The sequence below is a fragment of the Gymnodraco acuticeps genome, unplaced genomic scaffold, assembly GCF_902827175.1.
Source record: "Gymnodraco acuticeps unplaced genomic scaffold, fGymAcu1.1, whole genome shotgun sequence".
NCBI classification, from domain to species: Eukaryota; Metazoa; Chordata; class Actinopteri; order Perciformes; family Bathydraconidae; genus Gymnodraco; species Gymnodraco acuticeps.
The window spans coordinates 8977557-8999690 of record NW_022990238.1 but is presented as its reverse complement, the minus strand read 5'-3'; the positions used below and the strand labels follow the sequence as shown (position 1 = coordinate 8999690).

The 22134-nt window shown below is 43.2% G+C and overlaps 1 protein-coding gene across 1 annotated transcript in view; it reads left to right on the top strand.

Annotated features, from left to right (window-relative positions):
- Window positions 1-740: 740 nt before the first annotated feature.
- The window catches only part of LOC117548270 (gap junction gamma-1 protein), a 50181-nt gene continuing 28787 nt past the window's right edge, over window positions 741-22134 (top strand). Inside the window, exon 1 of the mRNA XM_034219426.1 lies at window positions 741-1435. The gene's annotated coding sequence lies outside the window, so the exon portion shown is untranslated. The remainder of the gene's footprint in view (window positions 1436-22134) is intronic.

Here is a 22134-nt window from a genome sequence, read left to right as displayed (position 1 = left end):
CCCTAATTTCTCAGCAAGAAGCCCTTTTGACTGTGTGGAAGCGCCGACATCATTCATTGAAGGATCCTTTGTGCGTCAGTCATTTCCTTGGAATATGGTTTGCGGCCATGGTGGTTGGTCATGAAATTGTGTTGCTTTGTTTTCCATATAATGGGAAGACTACTCGAGGCCCAGTGCTGCGGTGCTCTGCGATCCACCGCAAAGAGAAGAGTCTTTTCTGCTTTACATTTCGCCTCTATTTTACTGCACTGTAAGGGTTACTATCTATAAAGATGACTATCTTTATCTATTTTATTGAATTATATTTTTATATTTTTGTTCCATTGTTAGTCAATAACCATGATAACTGAGAAAAATCCTATTAAAAATGAAAGTAATTACAAACAAAACACAAACAAAACATGACATCGGAATGAGAAAAATAATTAGTTAATTAATTATTACAAAAACATAGTAATCCTAAATGTTTTCATTTAGTTTTAAATATGATTATAATATTAAAGGAATCAATATACACTGACTAACACATATGGATTCAACAAACACACTCTAGGAATGTAAATTGTACAATATAAGCTACAAACACAAAGGGAAGGTTTTATTCAAATTGTCCTAATTCCCCTGTTTTATTGGCAGGCAGATGTTTGTGGACCCAATATGTGTGACCTGACGGGAGCGCGCACTGTCAAAGATGTGTACGCGCAACATCCTGCTTTACTGCTCTCCTGCAAAGACGGGTCGCCTCGCCAGGCAAGCTTTCAGTCAGAGGATCCGTCACTCAACGAGACCCCCATCTAGCCCGTGTCAGACTGTGTGTGCCTCACGGCGGAAAGCTCGGTCCCGATAAATACGACATCAAGACCCCGCTGGATGTAGGTGGACCTCCAGCGTTCAACAGATCGGCAATTCGACTGTCCACTACCCCTGCGAAGAAGAAAAGATGAGGCGCCCGAAAGACAATAGCGGAGCCAACTGGCACATGTGAGCGACATTTACCAAATTCCCGAGCCAATAATATGGACAGACTAGCTCTCAAGATCTGGTTGTAATTAGCCGACGCAACTGCTCTTGGCATTGGAGTAGGCTGAGCCCATGCCAACATGACCAGACTATTGTTTAGCATCGTTGTAACGGAATGGGCCCGCAGGAATTTTGGCACCGGTTTTACGCAGCAGACCACATAGTTCAATCGACGTACCTCAACTAGGAGACAGAATACTGAGGCTGGCATGGACAAAGAATGCTAACACATCTCGTAGTATTGCTATGAGATAAAAAGACACCAGTGAAGCACCCTGCTGGTTCCTCCCGACAAGTGGACCAGACTATCATCGTCAGGATTCAAGTTTGGACCTCAGCAAGTCCAAAACGACCTTCCCCTCCTGCAAAAAGAATTATCTTACATCTTAAAGCATATTCACAGACTCGCATAGCGGTAAGAATTGTTCGTTACATTCCCAATATTGCAATGATTTCCTTCTTTGTTCTTGATGTGGCTCATATCTTACCCAATGGCAGCCGTGGTTAGTGTGGGTGTTGGGGGTCATGGACGCACCATTTGGCACCATAACGCACAGACGACGGTGGAATCTTTGTGCTTAATTTCAGTTACAATTTGTGCTGGATCTTTTTCTGGATTTCCTCTGTTTTCTGCAAGTGTTAGGGCCAAGTGGTGAGCAACAAGAGAGCAACTTCTCTGTCCAACGTGCTTCTGTGAAGCGGATTCAACCAGCGCATCTAATTGACTCAATAAGCGTCTCATTTGAAGTCCGTCTACGCCTGCTTATTAGTTTCAAATCAAATACAATTGTATCCTTAAAAAGCGATGCTTACCAATTTTATATCATAGTGTCTCTTAGTATTTGGTTCTCAAATCATTTCAGCAGAAACATGATGTATGGGCGGTGCAGAGATTTTCTTCTATTAAATCCTGAAGGAGCGGTTCAAATAATGGAGGAACATGCAGACTCTATAATTATGTTATTGGCAAAGTCTTGAGATTCATTAAGAATTAACATATTTTACAAATGTGGAGAATTGCAATGCATGTTGACTTTTGTAGGGATTTGTAATTAACAGTGTTGTAATTTGGCATGCAGGCTCACATACAAAACATAGCAGAATTATTTAAAATACATCGAACATTTGCTGAATGTAACAATGGTTCTTATTTTAATAAGACATATTTAAGAAAAATAATAGTTTGATTAACATTTTTTCCTTAACTTGGTAGTTGCCAAAAGAACATAAAACCACATTTCTATAATAACCATTTAAGGTTGATCAATACTTGCACAATCGTAAAATTATTTGGAACTCAGGATATCATTAATCCACGAAGGTGCTGTAACACATGGTGCTTTAGCTCTGAGAGCATTGTACCTCCCTTACAACAGATTGTGCTTACAATTGCTTTGACAGCACCTCGATACTTATATCCCCTGATTTAGTGATTATCTCATCATTTTTGAAGTCAATATATCAAACGAAACACTCCCCAGCACTCGGGAGGTTAACCTGGAGAACAGTCAGCACCGGGCATTATTCACCATGATGAAAAACCGCTCCATTGTGCTGGATGCCTTTGAAATATGCCACATTGGTTTCTGGGTGGAGCATTTGTCAACGCCACAGCAGCGGTGGCTCAAATATGAGCCACAGCCAATGGCTCATATCCTCCCTGTATGTAAAGTCATTGTGATGGAGTTGGGATATTGCCCACAGAAAGAGCTTAGTGCTAGTGAAAAAGGCTTGCTTTCTACGTGACATATGGATGCCATGCATTTATTCAGATTTTCTTTTTGGTAAGCTGCCAGGAGACGCACATCTACCTCTATTTGCTCTCCATACATTCTTCCTTCATTTCCATGTAGCAATACTGATGTTGGCCTTTTACAGCCTTGCATATACATTTAATTAACATTTTCTGAATGTGAAATAACATGACAGTGACATCTCTGTCACACGATACCCCTTCCAACATGTTACCCCTGCATCCTCCCAAAAGAACATTATTGTACTCCCTGTGGATTGGAGGAGGAAGCTGTAGCGATTTGAGAGAAGGGGAAGTCGACCCCTGTGCACTCCAGTACCGAGATAGAGATGAGCAGCAGATTCTGTGTGGCAGCAAGGAAATGCCCCATCACTTCAGTTAGTATCATGACCATGCGCTACTGTCCTCTTTTCATTTAAAATACACAGCATTTCTCTCTCTTATTATACTCTTGGAAAGAAACAAACCTGCTTCCCATAAAAACATGGCTTAGAAATAGGTATAGATTGTGCATGGATGTTTATGAAATGATCAGAAGACGTTTTAGAAAGTCCGACCAATGTGTTGATTTATACCATATCCAGTAGTATATAACAACTGAAAATGTTGCAGCTGTGTTCTTCAGAAAAGAGTTAATCCAAGAAAAGGCTTCCAAAAATGACTTTTTAGTAAGTGGAGAATAGAAACACTGAAAAAGCTGGCTATCCACTATACAGCTAAGGACTGTCTTAAATAACAAATTGCATGATTAACGTATTACATTAGAGCTCATGTTACACAATGTTACATGCATTGAAGTCCAAGAAGCGTGAGGAAATCATCAATACAATTCATTGAAATACTGCACAATAAAACAGTTTTATCAGCAAAATGTTTCTAAAGTATGAAAAGAAAATGTATATTGTTCTCTATAACCTTTTATAATCATGGCATTATTACTACTGATGCATTTATGTGTAAATAGCATTTGGCTGTTGTTCAAATGGAGCTACTTTTATATACCATTAGGTAGCTTAATATTTACGGGCACAATATATGTTTTAATTTATCATATGTTTTGTTTGTAAAATATTTTAAATGTATTTTTGAAAAATGATTGCAGATATTTTCATCACAAGTTTTTATTTTCACCGCTTGATGTATTTAACCTGAAACTTATACGTTTAAAACAATTTAAAAAAAAATTAAATTGTAAAAAATGAACTCAACTATAAAGTGGTGATAATAGAAATAAAGAAAAACATGGGGGAGGGGTTTGGGATTGTAGGTGTTTCCGGAAGTACATTCTTATCTTGTAAAATATTGATCTAAGGAGTAAATGTAGCCAATTATATTCCTTCTGAATTGCAGCATGAAATAAGGACCTTAATGTTTGTTTAGGTACATTTCTTGAGTAAATGCAAGAAGCTACAGCAACAAATCTGAACACTGTTATTTTCATCAGTCTCATGCTTGATGCAGAGCTCAATTAGAGCTTTATTTTACCTTGGCATACTGAACTCAAAATGACTTACGATGAGATTAAAATCAATATTGCCAATTACTGTAGAATGTATTATTCTCTCCCCCTTTAAATTACCCAGTTAAAAGCAACAATAATGCTCCTGGGGGCTGTTATTGATAATGGGAATAAATTAAAAGCACAATGGATTTTATATTTCAGTTTTTTTCTCTTAGCATATAGAGCAAGATGGTTTCATATGATACATTAACTTTACACATTCAAATGGGAATGAAAGGGCTTCTTGTTTTGTATGTGGTTTTTTATTTGCCACACAATATGTTATGCTTAATGTCATATTTAACTGCAGTTGTTTCCTGACCAGTCAAGATACGCTTGACATGAAAGTTTCCCTCATATCAGCCTCATAATAATACAGTAACTTACTGTGTTCACCAGGACAGCTTGAATACTAAAAGGCCTCATTGCTACCATTAAAATCCCTTTAATCTCTAAATACCACTGGCAAAATATGTGTATCAATGTTTTACTTCCATGCTTTTATTATGTTTCTTTGTTTAATGTTAATCACTTGCAATTTAATCAGGCATTAACCATTATCATAACTGTCGAGTGAAATGTCTGCGGGATGTGTTTAAGTCAATTACATGATTTACAGGCAGCTATTTTGAATAATTGGAGAAATCCACTTCCTGTTTTCCCCAATTCTTCCCTTGAGAATATGTGATGTGGAGCCAGTACAGTAAGAGGTACATCTTATGCTTTTAGCCACTACATCAAAAACACTTGAATAGCGAGAGTACTTTTTTTGCAGCACAAACAGTCAACATGTTAAAATACAGGGGAAAAAAAGTATATGTGAGAAAATATGCAGAGATGAGATCCATCACTGCTGCAGCCTTCCCTAACTGGCTTAGTGCAACATGAAATATCAAGGTGTTATGGCTATATCTTGTTTAACAGACGTGAGCACGGTGCCAGCTTTAATCCTCAGAGTGCAGCACACAGAGGGAAAACTCTGTCTTTATGCCTGCCAACTAGTCTGGATTCCCTCAGCTTGACACTTTGTACTGTGCTCTGCATTTTCTGGTTGCCAGTTCCTGTAAATGACATTAAAGGAAAAGCAGAGGGAAGGTGCTTCACTCTGTTTGTAATTACTGGGTGATTAGAATTATTAGAGGTCATCGAATGCACTCAGTTATACTCCTTAAGTGTGGATTTCCCTCTTATATAGAGTTGTAACTTTGCTTCAGCTGTGCTAATGGGGCCATTTAAAAGTACAGTATGGCTGTAATTAATGGATTTGGATGACATGATGGGACTATTTCTGGAATGAGCAAATTATCATTTTCTGGGACAATAGTTTTATTTTTGATTGAGTGAATGTAGTGACATTTGTTCCGTAACATTAGTATGAAAATAATTGGTGAGGCTACCGAGATGTGCCCGAGTGGCTTTAGATAATTGTGAAGATTAAAACTCAAATGATATTGTCAATTAAACTTAGAAATGATGAGCTTCACTGTGTGAGCCGTTAATGATAAAGATTGTTATGTTTCCCCCAAATGTAGTCAGCTGATGTAGATGAAGATGTTAGTCTTAAGTACAGCTGAGCGTGCTTTGTGTTCAAGGTGCTTGATATTTTAGGGGAGAATCCAAGTAGTAGACAACGATGGCCCTGGGAGAGTTGTGTCGTGACTCACGATGACTCCTCCAGAAAATGTCGGCTATGACCCTTTGCTAAACAGTCGTATTTCTGTGTCGATGCACGTGTTGCCATACGCAGATCTCTGAGTCTTTAATCTTCCAAAACTGGAAGAGCCTGATCTGATTTTGAACAAAAGAACTCTGGACCGCCGTGATTCATGTCACCCATGTAGTACTGATACAGCATGTTAATGGTGGTACAACACAGTGTGTTCTCATTACAAAAGCATAGAGCTTCTTACTTCAATGCTCTATTATTTTCAATAGAAATATGAGCACGCACATCAATTACATATTTACCATTGAGCAAACATATTTAATTAGTTGATTTGCTGGTCGACAGGAAATTATTTGGGGCTATGGACTGTTGGTCAAAAAATAAAGGTGATTTTAGGACATCATGCCATTTTTTAGACTAAACAATGAATAGATTAACTGAAGAAACATTTTTATATTTTACATTTTTGTCATATTATGTAAAATATTCCAACAAATGTCATTATTGTCTGATAACTTCTTTACAACCACGAATAACAGAAATGTTCGTTTCGTGTTCCCATGAACCCAAAAGGAAGTTGGAATTTATGTCCGACCAACAGCCCGAAAACTAACACTTATAAATAATGTACTATTACATTTAACAGAGAAAAGCGGTAAATCCTCCCTTGGAGAAGGTGTAAGCAGCAGAGACATGTGTAGTAAGAGAGGAAGATAGAGACGGACAGAGAGAACCCCACTGAGTGTGGATGAAATCAGATGTCACTTTGACCCAGCCTGTCCTCATGAAGAGATATGGGCAGTCTAGCAAATGAAAACAGTCATGAGGCTCCTTCCCACTGGGAATGTCACTATAACATACCGGGATCAGCTCAGACATACATACCGTGTGCCTGGAAACACACACACACACACACACACACACACACACACACACACACACACACACACACACACACACACACCACACACACACACACACACACACACACACACACACACACACACACACACCACACACACACACACACACACACACACACACACACACACACACACACACACACACACACACACACACACACCACACACACACACACACACACACCACACACACACACACACACACACACACACGTACACACGCACACGCACAAATGCACTGAGCCCTGCATGTACAGGGATGTTTACGCTCCAGTCAGTGTTGAACATGCATATTCAAACTGATATGTCATACTCGTGAATCTGCGCATGCTGACACATTTACATATGAGCTCGGCTGTCGCGGGCCGGGCTGTGATTCGGGGTGACAGGTCTTATGCCACTTCCCTCGGGTCACAGGCGGGGCGGAGTCAAAACGTGACAGGAATGAAGGCCAAGAGATGCCTTTCACTCACTGTCAGCCTCCAATGACACAACCTTCCTCTCTGTTGCAGTCACGTTCGTGGGTTCAGTACGGGTTACATTTGGGCTTTTACTGACTGTGTGCTCGTGATCATACCTGTTGTTTCACTTTTATCTTTTGTTGTCAGAGTAGGTTAAGTGTATTCCTAACGTGGATTTACTCAGAATATCAGTTTGCCAGTGACAGTGTTGATCCTGTCATGTGGTTTAAGGCCTTATCTGTACAAATATGTGAGTTACAGGTGTATTTAAAGATACAACTCCTACAGTTAACTAATACATGGAATAAGCACGTTTCTCTTTTGTTTCTCTACTGAACATGATTGATAATTTACACTGCAATGGACCATTTTAATTACCAGATAAAGGCATTTGGAGAGTGCAGCCAATGCATTCACCCTGTAATGGGGATCCGCTCCAAAATGTAATGGGTTCCTCCTTGATCGATGCAGCAAGTTTTCCAACAAGTCTTATGCAAATCTGGCTGGTAGTATAAGTTCAATCAGGAGAGACATGATGTATGAAATACATGTTTATTACCGGGACACATGATATAAGAGAATGGTGATTGACAGATTACAACAAATGAATGAACTGATGTTTGGCGATTAGGCCCCGGTTTGTAGGATGATCATTCGGGAGGGGAAAACCGCTCCGATGAACCCCCCGGGGTCTAGACACTGGTGGTGGTGATAAGTAGTTCGGTCCGGTTCTGAAGGGAGAAGGTTTTAGCTTGGCCCTGTATTAGGAGACGGAGGCGAAGGGGTGGAGGAGGGTTGTGCGTTGACGCCTGAAATGACAACTGACAGAGAGGGAAGAGCAGATTTAAAGGGGTTAGCGGGTGCGATGATTGGCTAGCTGGGGAGTAACGCCCCTGATCACTTATTGGGAGAGGAGAGGGTATTGAAATTACGTGTAACACCAGGGGGTATTGGTCTTCCTAATTGAACTTGCGCTAAGCTTCATTATTAATCATGCTGACGGATGATCAAAACAATTCTTTAAAATGTTGACAACTTATCATCAGAATATCGTATAGGCAAAGACATCAGATATCTTGTCTATTTGACAGTCTAAAACCCAAAGTCTTCTGACTATAAGGCATGACTTATTGGGCAGAACTTCCAAAAACTGTTTTGGGGTTTTTAGTTAAATATTTCCTAACATCATCCAGGAATCAATCACAACATTGATAAAACTAAAAACAAATCGATATTTGAACATTAAAAAGTCATCATAGAAAGGTAATCTTTCGTATAATGGAAGTGTATTACATATGAGTTTAAAAAGGAAGCAAGACCACAGAGCAAAGAAAACCTAAATTAGTTAAAGACAAAAAGAAGGATTTCATGAATTCCTACATTTTATTTTGGAAAGAAGACATTTTTTCTAGTTTGATTCACCGTTGACAATAACCACATTCTCACATTACTCAAATGTAGTTAGTGGTGTGTCAGCTGTTGCAGGCCCTCCACACTATTTCTCCATTCCTGCCACTACTTGCCAAACAAAAGGTCACAACCTTCATTGGGTCACATAGCACATTATTAGGATGATTAATTATACATGCATATGAGTGTGAGTTTTTTTCCTAGAACAAAAAGTAATGTGTTTGTTTTTATTTATAAATACATATTGAGTCATGTTAGCATGTGAACCCCTGCAGCTCAGTCTCTGTTTTGAATGTACTGTGTTTCCATTTTTGTTTTCATGTAAACCAACAGAGTGGTGGCTCTTTAAATGTTGTGAGAATGATTTCCCTCAATTGTACAAACCCAAGTGGGGACACTAATAAAAGCTAAAAAGAGACATGCTAGCACAGGGTTATTTTTAGCCTCTGTTCCATATACAACATGTTCCTCCAGACACTAAGATGCTCTGGGGTCATGTTCAATGTTTATACAGTCTCTTATGGAAACGTCATACCTTAGACTAGATGTAACTGGAGCTTTACTGGAGCCTTGGGAATGAAAGAGTTTTTGAGGTTGTGTTGCAGGCAATCTGGATTAGGTTTGGATACAGGTTTTAAAGAATCCACAAATACCTATAAATATATTCATGGACTCAAACTATCAAAATTATCTCTGTGACAGGGGTTATCGCTCTAATAAGAGATTATTGTATGACATATTACTGAAAAAATTGTTTAAGAGACTGTGTGGCTCAGATAGCAGACGGTCTCTCTGTCTTTGAATATCCAGTCATTTTGGTTTTTAAAAAGTAAAAAAAAGCTTTTATTATAGTAACTTAATAAATCCCTTATTCCTAATATGCTTTTTTTTACCGGTTTTCCCTTACCTGTAGTATGTAATATGGGTTTTTGTGCATGTAAATGGTTTGCAAGGGCTACAATTTCAAAGTTCACACCAGAAGGAGTTTTTGTGAGCATGAGCATAATAGGGCTCCTTCAAACTGAAATAATGAATGAACCGTCAATCGGTTAATTTTCACAAATGAATGAATTATTTTCAAGCAAAATACACTGACTTCAAGAATGTGAAGATATCTTGTTTCACTTCGAACATTGAACAAGACATTTAATGAAAAAATCAACAACTACTAGATCAGTAGTATTCATACTGTTTCAATCACATTAGTATGCATGAAAAGTGACAGGTGGTGTGACAGGTCACACCTCTCCCTACTTATGCAAATGAGCTAAGTCCCGCCTCCCATTGTTCGAGATCCTTTGATGTGAGGGGGGTACAATTAAGTTAATGAGCTAAGTCCCGCCTCCCTTTGTTCGAGATCCTTTGATGTGTGTTATAACAGGTAGGTGTGAAAAGCCCCCTGGGTAGCGCCTTTGTTGTCTAATTCTTTGATGTGTTGATTAAGGTAGTCTCTTTGAAGTTGTGTTGTCTGGCCCCGGTCCCCTCACACCCCTTTGTAGTCTAGTCCTTTGATGTGAGGTGTTATAGCAGGTAGGTGTGATATAAGCCTTTGATGTTAATCTAGGTGTTGATTAAGGCAGACTCTTTGAAGTTATGCTGTCTGGCCCCTGCCCCTCAGAGCCCTTTGTTGTCTAATCTAATTAGCCTTTGGTGTTTGCCCTTTGATGTGAGGTGTTATAGCAGGTAGGTGTGATATAAGCCTTTGATGTTAATCTAGGTGTTGATTAAGGCAGACTCTTTGAAGTTATGCTGTCTGGCCCCTGCCCCTCAGAGCCCTTTGTTGTCTAATCTAATTAGCCTTTGGTGTTTGCCCTTTGATGTGAGGTGTTATAACAGGCAGGTGTGATTTTCACACTGGTGTGCTATAAGCCTTGGATGTTAATCTAGGTGTCTCTTTGAAGTTATGCGTGAGACTGTCTACCTGCCCCCTCCCAGCCCAGGCCTCTCCCCCTTTTCTCCACCCCTTCCTTTTGGCTATGATGCCAGCAGATAGTGGGGGTGGAATTAGATGAAGATAGAAATATGCTCAAACTAAATCAAAAGACAGTCATTTCCACTTACCAAGTCACCTTTTAAAAAAGAAAAATGGCAAGAGACGCCTCGAATTGGGTTTAATCAGCCTGTGACAACTTACCGCCATCCGTCCGGAGCGCCAGTCAATAAACGAATGCAGCAGCAGTGCGGGATTCAGACGCATACAGCCGAAGATCTGTGCACAAACTTATCTCGTGCCCTCTTTTGGTCATGTGCGCGTTCATGTGTGTTGGAGGAGGGGCTCTGTGAGGAAGTGGCAGATTTCCCCCCCGGTTGTGTACTTTTCAAATACGTAAAGAGGGAAATAATAAAACAATTGAAAAAAAAACATGATCTTTGTTTTTTTTTTAATAATTACTTTACACCACTATAAGGAAACCCAATATGAAGCTGTGTGAGGTTGTGTGGGTGTAATATTAGATTTTGTTGTAGGCAACAAAGAGAAGTATCTTTTAAAAATGTGTTTCTGCTCCATTCACTCCAAGGCGGCTCCAGTGGGGCTGATCAGAACAAAGAAAAGCTGTAAACACTTAAAATACTTAATCAGCAGTCTGAGGGGAAATTAAAATAGTCATTTACAAAAACATACAAGGCTTTTTTCTGTCTACTGGAGATCAATGCAGGCTCAGAGTCTCACTCTGTGGGGGGGCAAAAGACGCATAGCTAATCACCTGGATAAAGGACTCATCGTGTCCGAAGGAATCGAACTCGTCCTTATTGGGACTTTGGGAGGGTCTTTTTTTTAATTTTTTTTAAGGGGTGATCTGTCAAAGGGTATGCTGTCAATCATTCTTAAATCTCTTGAACTAAGAATCTTAGAAATGCGTCTTAATCCTCCCAATCCTAGCTCTTCCTCCTCCTCCTCCTCCTCCTCCTCCTCCTCCTCCTCCTCCTCCTCCTCCTCCTCCTCCTCCTCCTCCTCCTCCTCCTCCTCCTCCTCCTCCTCCTCCTCCTCCTCCTCCTCCTCCTCCTCCTCCTCCTCCTCCTCCTCCTCCTCCTCATCGTCATCATCCCACTCAGTATGACTCCGCCTCCCACTCAACATAACAAGTCCCCGCCTTCCTCACCAGATCATTTAAAAGTAAGGACCCCTCAAGGACATTTGTTGAACACTAACCATGGATCTGAGAAAAAACAAGTCTTTCCCCGCGAGTTGCAGCCTGGAGAAAACGCCTGGAGGACCCCCATCCTCTCCAACAATATGGACACCCGATCTCGACAGCGCTATGGCTGACATTGATATGGCTGACATTGATATGTATCAACCTCCATCTACTCCATCCGAGTCTCCAGGGGAATCAACAACTTGGCGTTCATTCGGTTCAATACGGCCATTCGGGACGCTCTACAACCGGGCCACATACGTCACATACGGTGACACAAGATATTTGGTGGGGGAGGACCCCTCTGATGATTTTGTTTTGGAGTATTTCAACTCTACATGCAGGGTTTTTTCAGACATCCTTGCGGGTGCCTCTGACTGCTTGGCTGAAATGATTGATGGAAAAGCTACAAAGCTTAAAGAACTTTTTTAAACAGAGTCAGACATCGATCGACATTATACTGGTGAAAAAGACTCTCACTTTTGCAGAGGACTCCGCCTCCCAATCAACATAACAAGTCACAGCCTCCTCACCAGATCATTTAAAACTAAGGGCCCCTCAAAGAAAAGCAATGTGTTTTCTACCTATGTAAAAAGAGCGTCAGGGTTGTCTTACGAAAATGTGTTATCTCTGTATCAAGATGATGTGTTTAAAAATGAATTTTGTGAAAAATACCAACTGTGTGAGAGACGTCATAAAGACACTCATTTTAACCACAGTGTTTGTTCTCTACAAATGTTTTAAGATTGTTACAAAATGTAAAAATAAAAATAAAAGGTCTGGAGACAAAATTAATTCAGGTGACTCTGTCTTTATTAGGAAAACTAAAATATAATACAAATGGTTTAGGGGGTAAATGTAACCATCTTGGACTTAATAGTCTAACAAAATACTTTATCTGAATACATTTTTTCTTTTTAAGCGCACTTTTTGAAATTATGTATTTGTTATTTCAGTGGAACAATCCAGTTTTTGTTAACATCAATGCTTTTTTCTCTTTTCTTGTGTTACTAAGATACTTTTAGACACACTTTGGCGTATGCAACACTTGTTCAGTTAAACAAGGTTTTTTCTTTTCTGATAACCTTACATATTTTAGTTATTTTCTGCTACCAAGATACTTTAAGATACACCTTGATGTACGCAACACTTAACAAAAGGGTATAATATGAAGTACTTGGTAAGGAATGGGTTTTACTTTAAGGGGTGCAAAACTTTAGAACAGGGTAAAATATTCATTAATTTGTAATGAATTGAGTTTTCTTTCTTTTTGATTTTCAACATACTATTTGTACACAATGACTTTTCCATATTTCTGACAAACTATACTTTTTTGACTTTTTCCGTAAAATCTTGACAAACTATTACTTATTCTTAAATGTTGACCTATTGCTGCTTGGTTGGAGATGATAGATAAAAAGCCACAACGCTTAAAGAACTTCTTTTTTTTAAAACTCCTCTCAATTCTATAAATGACTCCCCCCATTCAACGCAATAAGCCCCACCCTCCACTCAGCAAATCATCTAAAACGAAGGACCCCACTAAGACGACCGTTGTAAACTAGCCATGGAGCTGAGAAAAACCAAGACTCCCCCCGCGAGTTGCAGCCAGAAACAGACTCCTGGACTACCACCATCATCACCACCATTTTGGACACCCGAATCTTGCAATACTACTGCTGCTGATTTTGCTCCTTGGGCCAAAACGTCTCTGTTTATGGACACAGTGAAATCGGTGTTGGTTGATATTGTGGAGAGGGTGATACATCGGTACAGAGAAGAAATATGCAACGGGTGCCGAGTCAGTCACCCCGGCCAGAGGCAACACGATTTTGTGAATGACATGTCCGATTTTTACTTCAGAAACAATTACAACGCGTTAATGAAAAGACTCTGGCTCACCGACTTCATTACTGAGATCGACCAGACTCTTATTGATAAAGACATTTTCACGGATGATTGGAGGATCCAAGGCGCTTCGGAGGCTTTTCTTCACAATCTCAAAAATTGCAGACGCCTCAAGGAGAGACTTGAAAAGATCCATGCCGAGTTGGATGGAGAAGAAGAAGCCTAATAACCAGCAGTTGACTGAAGCCAGGGACTTGTTCGATACATTGACTTTTTTTTCTTTAAAGTAAAATAAAAATGGGAAACTACTATGCAAAACGCTCTGTATATATTGATCAGAATGTAGTCAATACCCTTTTAATAAGTGTGGTGATGAGGACGATTGAAAACATAACGAGTAGTGACCCCTGTGTAAACAGAATGGCTGAAGTTTGTAAACTGGAAGACATTTTGTATATCGTTCGTTCTGGCAGTACTATTCCGGGTCATTGGGAAACGATTGTAAACGAAACATTTAAAGTGGTCCTCGAATCTTAATTTTCCGAAACATTCTGTAACATTATCTCAGAAATGAAACAAACATCAAAAGTGTATCATGTGCTCTCATTGTATGCTCTGTTTGTAGATGTAATGCATCTTTGTGTAGAAAGCAGCATAGGCCTACACATGAATATTCTGACTGAAGTGAAAAAACTCCATCACGATATCTCCAGTAATATGGGGAATTCTAAGCTGGAGACGGTCCTGCGGATGTTACAATCAGTATAACTATTTGATTTTTGTGTGTGAACAAATAAAAAAGTGTTTTTTTACATTTAAAAACTGTTGTCTTCATTCTAGCAAGGGGAGCGTGTCTGATACATGTGTATTACAGTCCTTCTTTTTGTGTTTTTCAGTGTTTTTCTGTGTGTCTGTACACACAAAGCACAAATCATTTAAAACAAACCCTGAATCAAATTTAGAGAGGACCATTAAGAGTCAGAATCTTAACGAAATCTACTAATACAAAGTACTTCATTATCTACTTTTCAGCTTTTATACACAAAAGTGTATCTTTCAATAACTTTCTCAGAGAATTTAAGCATAAATCTGTCAAATGTTCAAAACAGCCTTGCTTCACTGAAATAGCACTACACTTTGTGTATAAAAAAGTTGACCACTACCATGAAGTACTCTGTTTGAGTAGATTTCGTTAGGATTCTGACTCTTAATGGCAGTTTGTGATTTTGAGGCTATTTCAGTGAAACAAGGCTGTTTTGAACATTTGACAGATTTATGCTTAAATTCTCTGAGAAAGTTACTGAAAGATACACTTTTGTGTTTAAAAGCTGAAAAGTAGATAATTAAGTACTTTGTATTGGTAGATTTCGTCAAGCCTCATCGCGGAGCAAACAGAAGCATCAATCTCATTACGCCAATCCTGATTGGCTGGTGATCTTGACGTCAGCGTCAGGGAATTCACCCCCTATAAGTAGCTTGCGCCACGACGCATGCGTCATTCAAAAATAAGCACCTCTTCTCGCTTCACCATAGCAAGGAGGGCCGTCTGGTGAGACATCTCACTTCATGTTACTCTGAGGACTGGGGTTACGTAAGTAACCTATAGTTCTCATTCATAACACTCCGTTCGATGTCTCACTATGGGAAATTGTAGCTCCCGTATTGTCAGACGAGCTTATCTCGAAAATCACCAAACCAACCAGAACTTAACAGGTAGAGCTCTGACTCAACCAGGTGCCCAGCACTGCTTGAGTCACACTGGGAGCAGAACGTCCAGCCTGTTAAGAGGCGGACAAAAGTGAGCGGCGAGGACCAGCTCGCCGCTGCACCAATGTCTTGGATGGGAGACATCCTGGACAGAGCCCAGGATGCAGCCAGACCCTGAGTCGAAAGAGCTCGCGGACCCGAGGGTGCCTGCGAACTCTGACTCGTATGAGCCCCAAAGCAATTGCTTCCACAAACCAGTGGGAGAGCCGTTGCTTAGTAACAGGCTTGCCCTTATAAGGGTTAGCCCAGGACACAAGGGGTTGGTCATTATGACGAAGCACCCTTGATCTGTCCCTGTACGTGCGTAAAGCACGAGCTGGACACGGCAAATCCGGCCGCTGTTCCCCGGAGGAATACAGTGGCGGGAAGGATGCCTCAATGTCAAATGTGGTACCTGAACCAACCGCCTTAAGATAAAGGCAGGGTTGGGCTTCAACCACACTCTGTTTGCCCTGGGGCGAACTGAGTGCATGAAGACTGTACAGATAGTGCATGAGTGCCACTGGCTCGCTTGGCAGCTGCCAGGGTCAGCTTCATGTCACACTGTATTCAGATTGTACCACTCACGGGCCAGGCCCATCGTGCCAAGCGCTCTGGGTGTGGGTGAAAGATTGCCCCCCCCGCTTGGGACAGTATGTCCCTGCGTAGTGGGAGCTGCCATGGCTGCCCGCACAGCAGCTGATATATCTCCGCTAGCCAGTACATAGCTGGCCCGTGCGGAGCTATCAGGATAAGTGTGTGGCGTTGCTCTCTCACTCTGGCCAGAGTTGGGGGTATCAGAGCCAGGGGTGGGAACGCGTACAGAAGGCCCGGGGGCCAATCGTGCGCGAGTGCATCCACGCCTAACGGTGCATTTAGATCGCGCATCGAAAAGAACAGCTGACACTGAGCATTGTCTTTCGATGCGAACAGATCCACCGCGGCTCTGCCGTAACGCACCCACAGCTGGCTCACAATCCTTGGATGTAGAGTCCAGTCTGCATAAAGTGGTATACCTCTGGACAGATCTGCCCCGAGGTTCATCACTCCCGGTACGTGCGTCACTCTCAGAGAGAGTCTACCGCTCCATAGGATCAGTTTGCGCGCCAGTGTGTGTAACTGGAGAGAACGCAAACCCCCTTGGCGGTTAATATACGATATTGTGGTCGTATTGTCTGTCCTCACGAGGACGTGATGTCCCCTGAGGAAAGGCAGGAAAGCGTTTTAGGGTGAGAAAACACCGCTAAAAGCTCCAGGTAATTTATGTGCGCCCGCTGGAGGTCTCTGCTCCAGAGACCCCTCACCGGGCGACCTTCATAAATACCTCCCCAACCTGTCAGACATGCGTCCGTGGTGACCACTTTCCGTGAAAGGACAGCACCCATAGGCACACCTCGTACTAGAAAAGTCGGGTGCAGCCAGTGGCGCAGTGCCATTACGCATTTCACAGTAACCATCACTCATGTGCGGGTAATATACTGGGATGTGAAAATACGCATCTTTCAGGTCGACTGATGTAAACCAGTCGTCTTGTCACACGAGCCGCAGCAGAGATGTGTGAGTGAGCATTCTGAATTTATATCTTCTTAGATATTTGTTCAGAGCCCTCAAATCAAGTATTGGCCGAATTCCGTTCCCTCCCCGTTTGGGAACGAGGAAGTACTTGGAATAGAAGCCGCCCTGACTCTGCTCGGCGGGTACAATAGATATTGCCCTCTTTTCTAGGAGTGAGAGAATCTCTCTCTCCAGAATATGGGCTGACTCTCCTCGGGCCTGCGAATGCAGAATGCCTGAGAAGCGAGGGGGGGTGACGGTGACTTGGAGTCTGTAGCTCCGTGTAACTGTCTTGAGAAACCCAAGCAGATGTCGTGAGCATCTCCCGCTGTATGCTCCTAAGAGCCAGCTGAGATGTCACGTCTCTTCCCCTCTGAGTCTCTATTTGTTGTGTTATGGGGCCCTCCAGTGTCTGAGCACTGTGGTGCCCCATTTCGACAATCCCCACCGACACAGCGCATGCGTGTGGCGGTGGTGCCCTTACGGCTCCAGCCGGCACTGCGCATGCGCGTGACGGTGGTGCCTTCACGACCCCAGCCGGCACTGCGCATGCGCGTGACGGTGGTGCCTTTACAGCTCCAGCCGGCACTGCGCATGTGCGTGACGGTGGTGCCTTCACGACCCCAGCCGGCACTGCGCATGCGCGTGACGGTGGTGCCTTCACAGACCCGTCAATTGTCCACCCTTTGAGAGAGGCCGTAGCTGCTCTCAGAAGGGGAACAGTTGACGGACTGTTTATTGTTTTTATTGTTTTTCTTTTCATTTTTTCGAGCTGCGCCCTTGGCTCGAAGCCTGGATGCGTCAGCGGAAAATGTTTTATGACAGAAAAATCAATAAGTGTGTGACATGTGTTTATGCGGACTTGAGGATGGTGTTGAGGCATCTCTCGAGGCGGCGGGAACACATTTAGAGCTGGGGAACCGTAGACTTCCAGCTCTGTCACAGAGGGGAGAAGGAGGGGCTGTCACGCCGCTCGCTTCTTCTTCCTCAACTGCTGGCCGAAATTCTGGGTTGGCTGCGCCTGGGCTGCAGCTGGAACCGGAGAATTTCTAGGCCAGCTCGCCCTCGTCCCCTGCCTGGGCTGGGGACTCGGGGCGGACTGCGACCTCTGCGTTTTCGGTATTTTGAACCGAACAGGGTTCGGGGCAGCTTAGACGAAGGGCCTTCGCAGCGGCAGGGCCCTTCGAGGGAGGCAGAGGTGGAGGGCCTCGTCCTCCTTCTTTTTCGACTCGCATCTCCTCTGCATGGAGGCAAGAGCGGAGCCGAAAATCCCCTCGGGAACGATGGGCATGTCAAGCACATCCTCCTTTTCCCAGTCTGGGAGGTTGGTGAGGTTGAGCCATCTAGCTCTTTCCTGCACCACCATGATCCCCATTGTTTTGCCCGTGGCCTGGACGGCGCAGCGTTGGACACGGAGACAAATGTCTGTGACCGCGGCCAACTCAACCAGAACGGCCGGTCCAGGATTACTCAACATATCCTCACAGAGCTCCGCTTGGTATGCGGTTAGCAGTGAGGAAACGTTCAGAGCCCTGGCGGACAACGCTGCGGCTCTGTAGGACCGTTCAGTCATGGTCGACTGGAAACGGTCCACCTTCGCTGGCAGCATGGGGTTCCTGCTTGGTGACGGGCCCATCCTCGGTAGGAGGTGGGCTGCCACCAGCAGTTCCATCTGCGGTATGCGGAGCAGGCCGAGCCTCTGCGGGCGAGACCATGGTGAGGTCTTGCCGGGAGCTCCCGCCTGGGGAGGCGTGGGGCTCCGTTCCCGCGTCTCTTGCCGCCACCGGGTCCCGGCCTGACACAGCGTGGGATCCCGGTTCCGCAGCTGCCGCTGTTAGTGAGCCCCAGACCGACACAGTGAGGGGCTCAGTCTCTGCGGCGGACGCCCCCGTGTCTTGATTGCCAAACGGCGAATCAGTGGACATGAGGGAGTCCTATTCCAACAAGCTAGCTTGGTGTGCTAGCCGTCGGTGGAGGCTCTTTCGGGTGAAACGGGCACAAAGCCCGCACGAGCCGGGGTTGTCGATAGCCTCCTGGGCGTGTTCCAGCCCGAGGCAGGACAAGCAGACCTGGTGTGAGTCTGTGCCTGCTATCTTCAACCCGCAGCCGCATGACCGAGCCTCCGAGTCCCTGACTCCTCTGGTGTGAGGGGGAGAGGCGTCCATCTTGTTCGCCTCGTGGCGTGGAGAGGACCCTCTCGTAACAGGTACGTCGTTGAGAGAAAAAGTGTTACCAACCCGTCCTTAATCCGGAGAAAAAGGGACGGTGTGGGTCCTTTGTTCTCAAAGAATATTGACTGGTGTGTCAATATACTTCTAATCCTTTTCTCCTCCGTGAGAGAGAAAAAGAAAAGCGTCCTCGCTACCGTGGTGTCGGTAGTAAGGGGAAGCTAGCTAGCAACAGGTGCGTAGCTAGCTTGAGAAAAAATCAAAACCTTACCTTACTTTCCGGGGAAAGAAACGGCGAGGTCGATTTTAATACTAACTGGCGTTAGTATTACCGTCTTCCTGCGAAGCAGAAGGAGTAGCCGGCGAGCGCCCGTCGACCGAAATGGTTATATTTGGGTTCAGTCTGTGGACCGTTAAGCTTGTCCGGCTACTATAGAGATGTGCTCTGAAGCGAGAAGAGTTGTTTGAATGACGCATGCGTCGTGGCGCAAGCTACTTATAGGGGGTGAATTCCCTGACGCTGACGTCAAGATCACCAGCCAATCAGGATTGGCGTAATGAGATTGATGCTTCTGTTTGCTCCGCGATGAGGCGCATCCCATAGTGAGACATCGAACGGAGTGTTATGAATGAGAACTGGATTGTTCCACTGAAATAACAAATAAATAATTTCAAAAAGTGCGCTTAAAAAGAAAAAATGTATTCAGATAAAGTATTTTGTTAGACTATTAAGTCCAAGATGGTTACATTTTTACCCCCTAAACCATTTGTATTATATTTTTGTTTTCCTAATAAAGACAGAGTCACCTGAATTAATTTTGTCTCCAGACCTTTTATTTTTTACATTTTGTAACAATCTTAAAACATTTGTAGAGAACAAACACTGTGGTTAAAATGAGTGTCTTTATGACGTCTCTCACACTGTTGGTATTTTTCACAAAATTCATTTTTAAACACATCATCTTGATACAGAGATAACACATTTTCGTAAGACAACCCTGACGCTCTTTTTACATAGGTAGAAAACACATTGCTTTTCTTTGAGGGGCCCTTAGTTTTAAATGATCTGGTGAGGAGGGTGTGACTTGTTATGTTGATTGGGAGGCGGAGTCCTCTGCAAAAGTGAGAGTCTTTTTCACCATTATAATGTCGATCGATGTCTGACTCTGTTTAAAAAAGTTCTTTAAGCTTTGTAGCTTTTCCATCAATCATTTCAGCCAAGCAGTCAGAGGCACCCGCAAGGATGTCTGAAAAAACCCTGCATGTAGAGTTGAAATACTCCAAAACAAAATCATCAGAGGGGTCCTCCCCCAGCGTCACCAACCGGCTTGCGCGGTAATACCATCGCCCCGATGGTCCGCTTTTAGTTTCCCAGACGGTGCTTGTCAGGACTCTTCTTACTTCTGTCGGCGGGGAAATATCTCCTTCTTCTTCCTCCACCTTGAGGGGCAGCGGTGAAAACTCTTCTTTGATCTCGCATGCTGTCTGCGTTTTCTTTGCTTTTTACTGCAAATATCTTGTGTCACCGTATGTGACGTATGTGGCCCGGTTGTAGAGCGTCCCGAATGGCCGTATTGAACCGAATGAACGCCAAGTTGTTGATTCCCCTGGAGACTCGGATGGAGTAGATGGAGGTTGATACATATCAATGTCAGCCATATCAATGTCAGCCATAGCGCTGTCAAGATCGGGTGTCCATATTGTTGGAGAGGATGGGGGTCCTCCAGGCGTTTTCTCCAGGCTGCAACTCGCGGGGAGAGACTTGTTTTTTCTCAGATCCATGGTTAGTGTTCAACAAATGTCCCTTGAGGGGTCCTTACTTTTAAATTATCTGGTGAGGAACGCGGGGGCTTGTTATGTTGAGTGGGAGGCGGAGTCATGCTGAGTGGGATGATGACGATGAGGAGGAGGAGGAGGAGGAGGAGGAGGAGGAGGAGGAGGAGGAGGAGGAGGAGGAGGAGGAGGAGGAGGAGGAGGAGGAGGAGGAGGAGGAGGAGGAGGAGGAGGAAGAGCTAGGATTGGGAGGATTAAGACGCATTTCTAAGATTCTTAGTTCAAGAGATTTAAGAATGATTGACAGCATACCCTTTGACAGATCACCCCTTAAAAGACAAAAAAAAAAAGACCCTCCCAAAGTCCCAATAAGGACGAGTTTGATTCCTTCGGACACGATGAGTCCTTTATCCAGGTGATTAGCTATGCATCTTTTGCCCCCCCCCCCCACAGAGTGAGACTCTGAGCCTGCATTGATCTCCAGTAGACAGAAAAAAGCCTTGTATGTTTTTGTAAACGACTATTTTAATTTCCCCTCAGACTGCTGATTAAGTATTTTAAGTGTTTACAGCTTTTCTTTGTTCTGATCAGCCCCACTGGAGCCGCCTTGGAGTGAATGGAGCAGAAACACATTTTTAAAAGATACTTCTCTTTGTTGCCTACAACAAAATCTAATATTACACCCACACAACCTCACACAGCTTCATATTGGGTTTCCTTATAGTGGTGTAAAGTAATTATTTTAAAAAAAAACAAAGATCATGTTTTTTTTTCAATTGTTTTATTATTTCCCTCTTTACGTATTTGAAAAGTACACAACCGGGGGGGAAATCTGCCACTTCCTCACAGAGCCCCTCCTCCAACACACATGAACGCGCACATGACCAAAAGAGGGCACGAGATAAGTTTGTGCACAGATCTTCGGCTGTATGCGTCTGAATCCCGCACTGCTGCTGCATTCGTTTCTTGACTGGCGCTCCGGACGGATGGCGGTAAGTTGTCACAGGCTGATTAAACCCAATTCGAGGCGTCTCTTGCCATTTTTCTTTTTTAAAAGGTGACTTGGTAAGTGGAAATGACTGTCTTTTGATTTAGTTTGAGCATATTTCTATCTTCATCTAATTCCACCCCCACTATCTGCTGGCATCATAGCCAAAAGGAAGGGGTGGAGAAA